The sequence below is a fragment of the Mesoplodon densirostris genome, chromosome X, assembly GCF_025265405.1.
Source record: "Mesoplodon densirostris isolate mMesDen1 chromosome X, mMesDen1 primary haplotype, whole genome shotgun sequence".
Taxonomy (NCBI): Eukaryota; Metazoa; Chordata; class Mammalia; order Artiodactyla; family Ziphiidae; genus Mesoplodon; species Mesoplodon densirostris.
In genome coordinates, this window is record NC_082681.1 from 18,473,776 (window position 1) to 18,487,709 (window position 13,934).

Consider the following 13,934-nt stretch of genomic DNA (forward strand, 5'->3'; position numbering starts at 1 on the left):
TCTTAAAGAACGAGTAGGCACTCCCTAGGTGAAGAGAGTTGGGAAGGACATTCTAGGCAGAGGAGACAGAGAAGGAAAAGCATGTTTTTTTGGAGATCACATGCAGATCACTGTAGCTGGGTTGTTAAGTGCTTAGTTGTGTGAACTAAAGGAGAAGGAGGGATCAGGCATGACTCCCCAAGAGATTTGCTGATGGGGTTGTAAAACGGCAGGGGGGAATGGGGAGTGACTAGTAATGGATAAGTGTTGTTAAATGATGCAGAGAAAACAGGTGACAGAATACAGTTTTCTTTTGGCTGAACCTCTCGGCTTGCGGGATCTTAGTTCCCCAACCAGGGATCGAACCCAGACCCTCAGAGCTAAAGCATGCAGTCCTAACCGCTGGACTGCCAGGGAAATCCTGGCAGAACACATTTCAGAGGGACTAGTGTCTGTGGGACCTCCGGGTACTGATGTCCAGTAGCCAGGTAGATGGTGAGTCTCAAGCTCCTGGGAGAGGTCTTGGTAGGAGATGGTGATTTTGGAGTCATCAGCTTGGTCATCAATGGTCATTGATGTTATGGGAAAGGATTCCATCACTGAGGAAGAGGTTGTGGTGTGTGAGGGCTGTAGGCCAAGGAAAGATCCCTGGAAAACACTAACATTTAGGGGATGGTAGAGAAAGAAGATCTCATGCAGGAGCCAAAAGACGAGGCTCAGGAAGATTTGAGAAGAAGCAGCCAAGTTAGAGGATGGATTGTTATGGGATCCCAGAGCATTGAGATAGAAAATCCAATTTAAATACTATTATATAATTAAGTCGTTGCCCACATTCCTAGTACCAGCCCATACTGACCCTGTTTTGCCTGTATGGGTAAGATGAATTTTGTGCAATGATCAATTCTCTGTAATTAAAAAGTTCTCTTTAGGGCTTCCCTGGTGGCGCAGTGGTTGAGAGTCTGCCTGCCGATGCAGGGGACACGGGTTCGTGCCCCGGTCCGGGAGGATCCCACATGCCGCTGGGAGCAGCTGGGCCCGTGAGCCATGGCCGCTGAGCCTGCGCGTCCGGAGCCTGTGCTCCGCAACGGGAGAGGCCACAACAGTGAGAGGACCACGTACCGCAAAAAAAAAAAAAAAAAAAAAAAAAAAAAAAAAAAAGTTCTCTTTAAGAAGAGAATTTTTTCAACAAGAACACTTTTTAATTCTTTTTCCCCCCTTTTGCTACAAAATGCATTTACAGGCAGACCTCGGATATATTGTGGGTTTGACTCCAGACCATGGTAATAAAGCGAATATCGCAGTAAAGTGGGTCACATGAATTTTTTTGTTTCCCAGTGCATATAAAATTTATGTTTACACTATATCATAGTCTATTAAGTGTGCAGTAACATTATGTCTGAAAAAAACAATGTACATGCCTTAATTTAAAAATACCTTATTGCTAAAAATGCTAACCATCATCTGAGGCTTCACAAGTCATAGTATTGATACTAACATCAAAGACCACTGATCACAGTCCACCATAACAAATAGAATAATAATGAAAAAGTTTGAAATATTGAGAAAATTACCAAAATGGGACAGAGACATGAAGTGAACATATGCTGTTGGAAAAATGGCACCGATAGACTTGCTCGATGCAGGGTTGCCACAAACCTTCAATTTGTAAAAAAAGCCAGTATCTGCAAAGCACGATAAAGTGAAGCACAATAAAATGAGGTCTGCCTGTATTTACAGCCAGATAAAATTCTCCGACTGCATATATGGTACATATTATAAGGTCCTTCTTTGATACATGTCCTGATAATAAGAGGCATTTCTAATTATTAAAATGTCTACCAATAAATAAGCCACAAGGATATATAGTACAGCACAGGAAATATAGCCAATATTTTATAATAACTTTAAATGGACTATAATCTATAAAAAATTTGAATCACTATGTGTACACCTGAAGCTAACATAATATTGTAAATCAACTATACCTCAATAAAAATTATTAAAAATACATAGCAAACAAATATCTTTGTCTCTTAAAATATAATTTAATTAAACTGCTAATGTATAAGCCATACGACTGGTCACTGACATGGGTGGCTTGCGACCCTTCACTGATGAGTCCAGAGCAATATCAACACATCACCTGACGATGAGAATGTTTTAACCAAGAACATTATAAAAGTCTCTTTTACGAGTCCTGGTCCCTGATCCCGTTTCCCCCCTGCCCCTGCCCCTAGAAAGACAGAGGTCATCTCTCCAGGGCAGAACTACTTCCTCCACCCTCTGCAGCCCCGTTATTCCTGCAGGTCCTCTTGGAGGCAAGAGGAAGAGGTGTGGTCCCCAGAAGACTGAAAAATGAGCTGTCAGTGTGGGCTTCGTCACACGTGCCCCAAGTTGTCTGCCTCACATGTTGACAGTGATATTGAGAGTTGAAGTTTATTAAGTGCTAACTATATGGCTGGCATAAGCCTTTACTCATTTAGTCCTCAAAATAACCTTACAGGTACAGTTATTCTTCCCATTTCAAAGATGAGGGAAACAAGGCAAAGAGAAGTAAAGTGACTTGCCTGCCGCTGTCTAGCGAGAGCATGGTAGGGCTCTAAGAGCACTTGGCCTTAACCAAGATCTACTGACCTCTCAGGAAGCAGCAGCAGGTAGCAGCGTGGTGCAGGAGTAAAGGGAGTGGATTTGAAGTCAGCCAGTCAAGTCCAAGCTCTGTAATCTAACTGTGCTACATTTGGCTACTTAGGCACCCTCTCTGAGCCTGGGTTTCGTAATCTATATCATGGGGATATTAATACTAGCTCTGCGAACCTCACCAGTTTGTTGTGATGATCAATTGAGATGTGTACTAAGCGAATGCTTAAAACGATAAAGCTCTGCGCAGACGCAAGTAGGTGGTACTATTATTTTCCCAGAACCTCATTTGGCAGTGGACACAAAGTAGGAGCCTAGCACCACTGATGGTGGGAACTCAGGGATCCTGATCCACGCTCTCTGGCGACACTAACTGTACTTTATTTTGTCCGCACCATGCAGCACGTGGGATCTAATTCCCCCACCAGGGATGGAACCCGCGCCCCCTGCATTGGAAGCCCGGAGTCAACCACTGGACCGCCAGGGAAGTCCCTAACTGCACTTTATTGTAACTCTCTGTTTGGATATTTGTCTGGGACTTGTCATCTCTGTCTCCACAGCACCTGGCTCAGTACCTGGCCCTGAGAGGCGCCTGGTACCTAGTACTAGTTTCTGGGGGTAACAGTGGGAGCCCCAATAGGAGGAGAGCAGCACTTTGAAGGAATGACTTCAAAGTCATTCCTTCAAAGGAATGACTACAGTCCTACCGCCTTTGGCCAGCAGAGGGCAGCAGAGACCTTAGGCCCAGACCGTGTCGGCGCAAGCCCGGGTACCTGGCCAGTCTCCGTGCATCTCTGACATTGCATGATGGCATTTGGCCTCTCTCCCAAGGGGTAGAAATTGCGCTCCGTTTGACTAAAATGTTTCCCCAAACCTTAGCAGTTTGCAAATTTCGGCCTGAAACTAGGGCAACAGGAGCCGTTTTAGTCACCAAGGCCATTCCCAAAGTTTGCTAACCCACCGCATCCACGAGGCCTGAAACTCTCCAGGGAGGGACAGTGGCGCTTCCCACTTGCTTCCCACAGAGCTCAATGCGTTTGACAAATGGTATAATCGAATTTGGAAAGAGTTCCTGGCTTTAGAAGGTTGAGAACTGGAAACTTCTGCTTCTTTCTTTCCTTTTCTTTTTTTAATAGTGTATTTAAAGGTCGCTTAGAGAGAGCTGCTGTCTACGTATTATTTTGATGTTCTGTGGTTAATAGAAGGCCCCACAAGTCCGTGTTGGGAGTCATTTAAAGTGGTTGAATGGATGGTAATTATTTTAGCTAGCAATGGAAAGTAGGGCCCAGCACACTGGTGAAGTGGCCTGCTTCTACTAATTGACGGCCCAACCTTATTATTTTTTCCATTTGACACCAAAAGGCTGCTGGAACTAATGGCCTTTCAAGAGAAGGCAAAAGCTTTCTATTTATTTACTTTATTCTCTGGCTTTTACAGGGTTCCATTTTAATACCCCTTAATTACTCTACAGCAGTTGAGTGAAGGGGTTAAGAGTAATGGGCTTTGGAGTCAGACAAAACAGGGCTTGAATCCCGGCTCTCTAACAGCCCACCAGCTGCCTGGGCTGGGCCACTTATGGTACTGCTCCGAGCTTCAATTTCCTTATCTGTAAAATAGCAACACTAATTCCCGCCTCAAAGGGTAATTGTAAAGATTCAATGAGATGATGCATCTAAAGCACTTAGCCCAGAGCAGGGTACACCATGAGTGCTCAGTAAATCATAGCCCTTGATATTACTCAAATACTGTAAGGATGCTAAAACACACGGGCACGCAATTATGAATTCACACTGAGGATAGTCAATGGTCATGATAAAATGCCCAAAACAAACCCTCATAAAGTAATGAGGTTCAGAGAGATGAGGTAATTGCCCAAAGTTGGTAGGAAAGTGCTAGAGATGGATCTTAAGCCCTGTCTGTCTGAGGCTAGAACTAAGCCTCCCATGTCAACTTTGTTCTGGAAGGGCAATCGACTCTTCCCTCCAGCCTGAGATCTCTCAGAACCAGGTTGTAAAAGTCTGCCCTGCGTCCCCTTGAGGGTCCATCCTCAAGCCCACTGCTCTAACTGAGGCTGGCTCCCAGGAAGCCAAGTTATTTGCCTAAGGTCACACAGTTGGCTGAGCAAGGAGACCTGGAGAAAGAGTGGTAAATCCATCTTTCCTTAGCCTTGATGTTGTACTTCTGGAACATACGGTATAATTAATAGTCCAGGCATCCAGTCACTCATAAACATGGCACTAGGGGTACAGTGATGATCAGGGCAGACCCAGCTCACAGTCTAATGAGGAAGACAGACAAGGGAATAATCAATTGGGATAAAAACGGGGTGACCAGCGCTGTAATGTGATGCCTGGGGAGCCGAGGGAGCTCAGAGGAGGGCAGCTAACCCAGACTTGGGTGGGAGTGAGGGTGTGGGTCCAGGAAGGATCTATAAAGTTCATGTGTTCTTTCTGTTGGTCAAAAGTAATATCAATTGGTCAGTGGCACAATGCTATTTTCACTCATTTTTTGAACAAACATTTACAGAATGAGGTCCCTGTGCTAGGCACAATAAAATACAGAGATGACTCAACCCTGGGTATTGCCCCTCTGAAAACTGGCTCTTTCCTTTAGGAAATGGGTAGCCGTGGTGCTTTTCAGTTTATTCAGAATTACCAACTCCATCAGCTTCAGGTAACAGGTAACCATAACTAAAAGTCTGAAAAATTCATTGGATTTCTGCCTGTTTAAAACATCTGTTGATTATTTGTTCTTTTTGCATCACAAAATGTGTTAGTTTGGGAATTCCCTGGTGGCGCAGTGGTTAAAAATCCGCCTGCCAATGCAGGGGACACAGGTTCAAGCCCTAGTCTAGGAAGATCCCACATGTCGCGGAGCAACTAAGCCCGTGCGCCACAACTACTGAGCCTGCACTCTAGAGCCCGTGAACCACAACTACTGAAGCCCGTGCATCTAGAGCCCATGCTCTGCAACAAGAGAAGCCACAGCAATGAGAAGCCTGTGCACCACAACTAAAGAAAGCCCGTGCGCAGCAACGAAGACCGAACGCAGCCCCCCCACCAAAAAAATATGTTAGTTTGTGAGCGGGAAAGTGCACCTGAATTTCTGGAGCTTCCTGCATGGTTATAGGTTATGATATTAACTAATGAAGTCTTGAAGACTGACCTTCACCTTTTGAGGATGAAATCAAACTCAATGTCAGTGATATGAGCAGACATGTTAACATTGAGGTTTGTCTTTTTGGTTTTTGGCTTCCATTTTTAAATTCTAGTTTTATTCCATTTAGAAGCTTGGCATTTTGCACTATAGATTTGTTCTGCCTGTTTTTTTTTTAACGATATATAAATGGAATCCTGCTACCTTTTCTTTTGGAACTCCAAAGCATTTCTCTTTTCAGTAAAAAAGACAATATTATCTCAAGGTACCAAGCTCTTCTGACCTAGAGTTGGAATTGCTTCATCATAATTTCAATAATTCTATAAGTTACTGAGGTTAAGCCAGTTAGAGTGGACAGATCGCCATTGCGATTAGGTTTGGGGACACAAAATCCTCGTGAAAGGGTTGGGAAATTCTGAAAATGTGTCCCAATTGTCTTCCCCAAAGTCCCTTTTCTGTCATTAGCAACCTGGATGCAAACTAACAGAAAAGGAGAATGTCATGCTATCTTGGCCAGATATTATTTCAATGTATTTCACTTTCCAACTTCACAAAGAATATATTCAAAGTATTTCCAATGAAATCCTCTGCTGTTGCCTTCACAATACGAGCAAATCATTACCAGAAAACTAGGTTTCTGTACCATCTAGTGGTGCATCCAAATATAGCTGACACATAGATATTTTTTAAGTAAATTGTTCTTTAAGAGAATCTCTGTGGGCTCAGGTCATTGTGGATTGTTTCACAGAGAGATTCTAGGTGCAAGGAAATGGTCAGCTCCTTCATTCTGGTATTATTATTATGAGCTCTGTTGCTTGACTCCTCACCTTGTCAGGAGGACGATAGATTCGGGTCTGCAATCTAAAGAATCTAGGTCTGCATTGACTATAAGTCGGGGGGGTGGGGAGAAGGGCCAGCATTAAGTGTGCACTGTTAGAGCATAATACACTGTTAGAGCATAACCTCTCTCTTTTTTCTTTCTGGGACATCGTTTAAAAGTTCCCAGAACGCTCTAAAAAATTTCTTTTTAAACTTCAAATGTGGTAGAAAGCACATAACATGAAATTTACCATCTTAACTGTTTCCAATATTGTGCAGCAGATCTCCAGAACTTTCCATCTTGCAAAACTGAAACTCTGCAACCGTTAAACAACAATTCCCCGTTCCTCCTCCCCCCTCTAACAGGTTTTATCAAGGGATCACTCATAGCCAATCTTTTATGGGTCAGTTTTTTTTACTAAAAGGAATAATTGCCACAAAAACTGCTCCCTCCCTTTCCCTGCCCACTACTTGGGAACAAAAGAATGATTCTGAAGTAGTGACATTTTATCTTTTGTTAACCCAAATCTCAGAGCTGAGTTCCTGTTTGCCACCATCGTTGCCCGCGAGGGCTGGGAGCAGAAGTTTTGAGACCTTGAAATGCAGGATTCTGTATTCTGTAAAAATAAAAAGTTAAAATTAACTCTTTTTTGAATTGAAGGATTAAGTCAAGGGAATTTAAGGCTCACCAGGGAAAAGTTGCAAAGAGATCCCAGTGGAGGAATAGAGAGCACACTTTCCTCTAAAAAAAGGAGAGAGCTGGTTTGGAATTCAGGCTCTGCAAAGTTTCAAGCTCTATGGCTGCTATGGACTAAATGTTTGTGTCCCCCCAAATTTATATTTTGACCTAACTCCCGAGGTAATTGTATTTGGAGGTGGAGCCTTTGAGAGGTAATTAAAGTCATGAGGGTGGCACCCTCGTGAATGAGATTAATGCCCTTATAAAAGAGACCCCAGAAAACACCCTCTCTCCTTCCCTCACCTGAGGACACAGCAAGAAGATGGCTGTTCATGAACCAGGAAGCAGGCTTTCACCAGACACTGAGTCTACCTGTGCCTTGATCTTGGACTTCCCAGCCTCCAGAACTATGAGAAATACATTTCTGTTGTTTAAGCCACCCAGTCTATGGTAATTTGTTATAGTAGCTCGCACAACCTCAGTTTCCTCATCTGCAAGGTGGGAATAACAACACCTATGTGTTGTGCAGATAAAATTAGGTAAGTTATATACTGTAACTAACACATAGTAGGTGCTCATTAAACATTTGTTCCCTCCCTCCTTCCCAGTTTGGCAACATGTATACCTCTCCCCGAACCTCAGTTTTCTCATCTGTCAATTGCACGGGGTCACTGTAAGGGTCAAAATGTGACAATGCATGTAAAAGTAACTTCATAACAGGCTACGTGTTTTTAAAATTCATTTTTATTTCTACAGAGTTGTAACTAATTGAGACAGAAAATAATCACTGAATACAGGTAATTAATATTTCCCAAAGATTATTAACATTTTTCTGATAAGCAATGATTTGTCCTGGATCATTTAAATAGTTTATCCATCTGAAGGCAGGGGCCTGGCCTTGGTAATCTCTTGAGGCTCTGTCTGCCTCTAGGAGTGTATGATTCTCTTGCAATCTTACAAAAAAAACAGGACTCGAAAAGAGAATTGGTCTGGGTTATCAGGGAAGCTTTGAAAGAACAGGACATATTCTGCTGCTTCACAATTATCACCCCCCTCAGAGATAACCACTGTTCATTTTTCTAAAATGTTTCTACATAAGATATGTATTAAAAATTACTTTCCCATGAAAGCAACACACGCTTGTAAAACATTCAAATAGCACAAAAAGGTATAACGTGAAAAATAAAACTTCCCTGATCAACACTACCACAGACAAATGCACACACACACATAATCTCCCCAGTCCCACTCCCCAAAGGAAATTACCGTTAACAGATTGTCTGAGATTCTCCCAGGAATTACCTATGCATTTCCTGTGCGTAGAAAAATGCACATATACTGTATACACATACTGTGTGTATACATATATACATACACACACACAAACATACCTGCAGGCATGCATATACATACACACACCCTGTGTTTCAGAGAGCCTTAGTCACATGGAATATCATGTGATAGGATGTAAATGGTACCCCTGGAATTGTGCAGCATTTTGCAAAGCAACAACTCCACACACACACACACACACACACACACACACACACACACACACACACTAACATGTATTTTTTTCAAAAAACACAAAGAGGATAATTGTAAGCTGGCTATTTCGTAACTTGCCTTTCTCAACTAATGATATATCTTAGATGTCTTTCCTTACCAGTGTATATAAATCTACCTGATTCTTTGTACCTGGTCCATAGTGTTCAATTGTACAGATGTATTATCATTTATTTACCCAATTTTTTTGACAGGAATTGGGATCATTCCTAGTTTTTTTGCTACTACTAACCATACTGTAATAAACAATTAACCTATTTTAATTATCTATGTATATTTTACAATGAGCTTAAAGTATATGTGTGTGTGTGTGCAGTGCATGTGTATACCTCTTGTACTTAATAATATGCATTTTCATGCATAAATATAGATCTATAGCATCATTTTTTTTTTTTTTTTTTGGCCACACAGCGCAGCATGCGGGATCATAGTTCTCTGACCAGGGATCAAACCCACACCCCCTGCAGTGGAAGCGCTGAGTCTTAACCACCGGACTGCTAGGGAAGTCTCTATAGCATCATTTTAAGGGCTGTGTATTATGTTATATTGGATGAATGGAACATAATTTGTTTAATGAATGCCCTACTGTTGGAGATATATGCTGTTCCTGATTTTTCACTAGTATAAACAACGCAATGTTAAACATCTGTGTGCTTAAATTTTTGTGCATTTGTCAAATTATTTTCATTGGACGTACTCCTAGAAGTGAAGTTGCCAGGTCAAGGAGTGTGCATATTTTTGAGAGAAAGGAAAACTTCCAATTCTGTCACACAGATTTGCTAAACCGAGGTCCTCAGATACATAGCCTCAGGAAGAAACATTTATATCACGTAGGTCGGTGGTTTCCAAACCTGATGTAGTAGGCAAAATAGCCCCAATAATGGCCATGTCCTAGTCCCCAGAACCTGTGAATATGTTATGTTATATGGCAAAGGAAACTAAGGGTGCAGATGGAAGGCTGCTAATCAGGGGGATTATTCTGATTATCTGGGGCCCAGTTTAATCACTAGGATCTTTAAAAATGGAAGAGGAAAGCAAAAGAAGAGAGTCAGAAGAAGATGGGACTATGAAAGAATGATCAAACAGATGCAATATTGCTGGTTTTGAAGATGAAGGCAGGAGACCATGGGCTGAGGAATGTGGGCAGCCTCTAGAAACTGCAAAGGGTAAGGAGACAGATCCTTCCCTAAAGCCTCCAGAAGGAATGCAGCCTCACAAACACCTTGATTTCAGCCCAGTGAAACCCATGTAGAAGGACTTCTGATCTCCAGAACTGTAAGAGAATCAATGAGTGTTGTCTTAAGCCACTAAATTTGTAGTAATTTGCTACAGCAGCAGTAGGAAACGGATACACTTGTTTACACCCAAAACTAACAGCGAGGTGTGGGGTGGGGAGGAGATGGGGGGAAGGTAGGAGAATGGGGGTATCTCATCCCCAGAGACTCTGATTCAGTAAGTCTAGGGCAGAACTGAGGAGTATTTTTCACCGTGCTCCACAGGTGATAAAACGCATCCAGTGGGGCTCTCGAGAGGCACTGATATAGACCCCATGGTTCTGCAGAAGTAGCCATCTCCTGATACGTAGACAGTCATTTGCTGGCCTGGTGGATGGTCCAGGTAGCTGATTGAAGATGGAGCTGACCTGGGGCTCCAATCTGGCACCAACCTTAACTCCATGTCCATATGACAGTGTCAATCAACCTCACTAATCTGACCCCAATCTACCTTCCCACCTTGATTTTCAACTGCTTATCAACCCAAATGCTCCACTCCAGTCAGTCAGACTAGTCTAATCGTCATCTATTCAACGAGTCTTGAGATTTGCCTTTGCTCTTAAAATACTGCCCTATTGTCAGCTGGGTCGTCCAGAAAGCAGGCTCCGAGAAAGAGTTAAAGATGTGAGAGGTATATAGGGGCTTGGTGCAAAACATCTGCAAAAGATAAAAAGGGAAGGAAGCAGGGCTTCCTTGGTGGCGCAGTGGTTAAGAATCCTCCTGCCAATGCAGGGAACACAGGTTCGAGCCCTGGTCTGAGAAGATTCCACATGCCGTGGAGCAACCAAGCCCATGTGCCACAACTACTGAGCCTGCGCTCTAGAGCCCCAAGCCACAACTACTGAGCCCATGTGCCACAACTACTGAAGCCCACGCACCTAGAGCCCATGCTCCACAAGAGAAGCCACCGCAATGAGAAGCCCCCGCACCACAACGAAGAGTAGCCCCGCTCGCCACAACTAGAGAAAGCCTGTGCATAGCAACGAAGACCCAAAGAAGACCCAACACAGCCTAAAATAAATACATTTATTTTTTTTAAAAAAGGGAAGGAAGCAGAATTGAGAAGGAAGAGACTCAGACTAGGATGCAGATCTGATAAGGTCTCAGCCAACTCAACAGGAACCCTGGAACAAATACTGCCCAATAGAGGAGTCCCATGTTGGGCAGTAATGGCCAGGTCCTAACACTCCTGTCATGCTCAGTCATTGGCTGCCCATGAATAGAATGACTGAAGCAAATCCTAAGGTGCTGATAGGTGGGGGCACTCAGCGGACGGCACTTCTTGGAGCTGAATGGCAAACCCATGGCTGCCAATTCTTTTTTCTGTTTCCCAGTTGGCCAGACCCTGTCCTTTCTTTGAGCCCTCCTATGGCAACTGTTGATAGGTCTTGTCATAACCACTACATGTATTGCGAAATATAAGCTGTCTGAGCTGGAAATGTCCTTAGGGATCATCTCATTTTACATATAGAGAAATTGAGACCTGGGCGGGGTGGGGGGTGAGTCATTCTAGATGGCACAGCTAGCTGGTGGCAGAGCCAGGACTGGAACCCAAGTGTCCTAACGCTCAGTTCCGGTTTGCAGTTAACATTAAGAAAAGGCTGATCATTTTGAAAGATGAGTGGAGGGTCAGTCTTCACCTAAAACGTAACTGTAACTGCTGTAAATCAATAGACTAAACTTGCTTCCAAGTATGCTGAATCATTAAAATGAAGGGAAAAAATAACCAAACTTCTCTTTAAGATCTTTGAGGCTTAGTTTAATCTCAATTAAATTGATAAGAAATAGTGATAAAACTAATCCTTATGAAAATTCTATAGCCCATTTCATTTCTATAATCACCACTAATCTATAAAAATTTCAGTGACATACTATTTTAAAATCGTACTAATCTTATTAAAGGAATCCATACGGACCATTGCATTATTTTGAAAATACAGACGGTTTACAAAATGATTTTCAATTATGTCAAGCTAGAGAAACAGTTATGGAAAGGGCAGAAACTATTGTTTATACGGGAGAAAGATGTGATATAAAGATTACTTGGCTCTATCTCTGGAGAGGTGACTTTCTTTTCAGTGTTACATGTGATACTGATTTTTAGAATGGAAAACTGCTTCAACACAAGTCTCAATTGGCTTTGCAAACAACATCCTTATTTGGAATTCTTGAAAGATAGTCTTTACTACCAGAAAAAGGAAATTGTCACCTTTTATTGTTTTAGCCCAGGTATCATTCAAGTGTGTAAGTTTCCAGCACATTTGGAAACAATTTCCATTGTTTCAGACTGTAAAGTTCAGGAATGAGTGTGTTTGGGTTGGGGGAGGGGGTGGCAGCTGGTGAGTCAGAGTCAATCGGGCTACTTGTCAATTTCTGAAAATTGTAGAGAAAAATGTGAATGAGGTTTATGGGCTGTAGCCCTATTGGGCCTGACTTTCCAGTTTCAAACCTTGATCGATCTGCTAATTCCACCCCCTCCCCAACTAGCATCTCACAAGATTATCAACTAGGAGTGTAGATAAAGCCCCACAGATAACACAAGGGGCTGGTGTGTGTGTGTGTGTGTGTGTAATTAGCAAGAGTAAAATGCCAAAGTGAGCCAAAGAAATGCTTTTCAAGTTACCTTTTTGAAAGTGAGGTGGGAAAGTTAAAAAGGATGGATCTAGAAAGACAGAAACCAAAGTCTAGGATTAAGTAGGAGTTGATCTGGGTAGGGGTTTACTTGTCTCAAGAGGAGCAGGGGTCTTTCAGAGGCAGGAGACCTTTTCTTCCCTCTTTATTAACGTGGGAAAATTGATTACTGCTTTCAACTTTCAAGAAAGAGCTTCCAGGCTGAGGGATTTGCAGGGAAATATTATCAGATTACCCAGGCTACACAAAATGCCAGCCCTCTTGGAATCATTTTTCTTTTCCCTAACTAGCATATTGAGTTCAGTTCTGATGGGCATGTTATCTTCTAACAGATGAATCTTTCTACAGCAAGCCAAGATAAACACACACTTGTTTAAGTGCTAGAATCAGCCTCCACCCTGAATTTTCCCAACCATCACCTAAAATAGAACACGGCTTTTGAAGGCAAATAACTTTGAGAGAAAATGTACTGGTTAAGTTTTTTTTCTCTTAGTAAATCTCGGAAACCTGTGTTAACACACTGGAAAAACTGCTTGAGACAAGAGAATTACTGTATTACTGCCAAAGTTACCAATTCACTCGTGCAAGAACTGTGGTCTTTATTTACATAGCAGATGGGAGAACAAAATATCTAAGAGCCACCCTGAAGGTAACCTTTGATAAATATTATGGTGGAGAGGAAAGAGCCCTGAGATCAGACCCGGGTTCCAGTGCTGGCTGTGTGACCTTGGGCAGGTCATTGGCCAACTCTAAGCCTCAGTATCCACATGTATTAAGTGAAGATAATCATGTCAATCCTAGGGTTGCTGAGAAGTTTGCATGAGATCATGGATGTGAAAGAATTTAGAATTAAGAACAGCATAATCCAAAAATATCATTTGATTATTCACCTTTTGAGCTGTTACACGGGAGCAACTGGGGTGTGCGTGGGGAACGCTGGTGGCAGGGGCCTCCAGGGTTGTCAGGGCTAAGTACCGAGCTCACACCGGACTGTGAGCTGTCTATCAGATCGGAGAGATGAAGGAGTTTGGAGAAATTTGTCATTTCATCTGGAACAATCTGCAGGGACGTCCTGCTACCAAGTCTTGGACCCACGTGGGTATCCACACTGGTGGCCCCAACGGTTCTGTGCCGAAAAAAAAGTTACTATTTTCCCGATGTCACTAACCGTGGAAGAGCTACAGGAAAGTTTC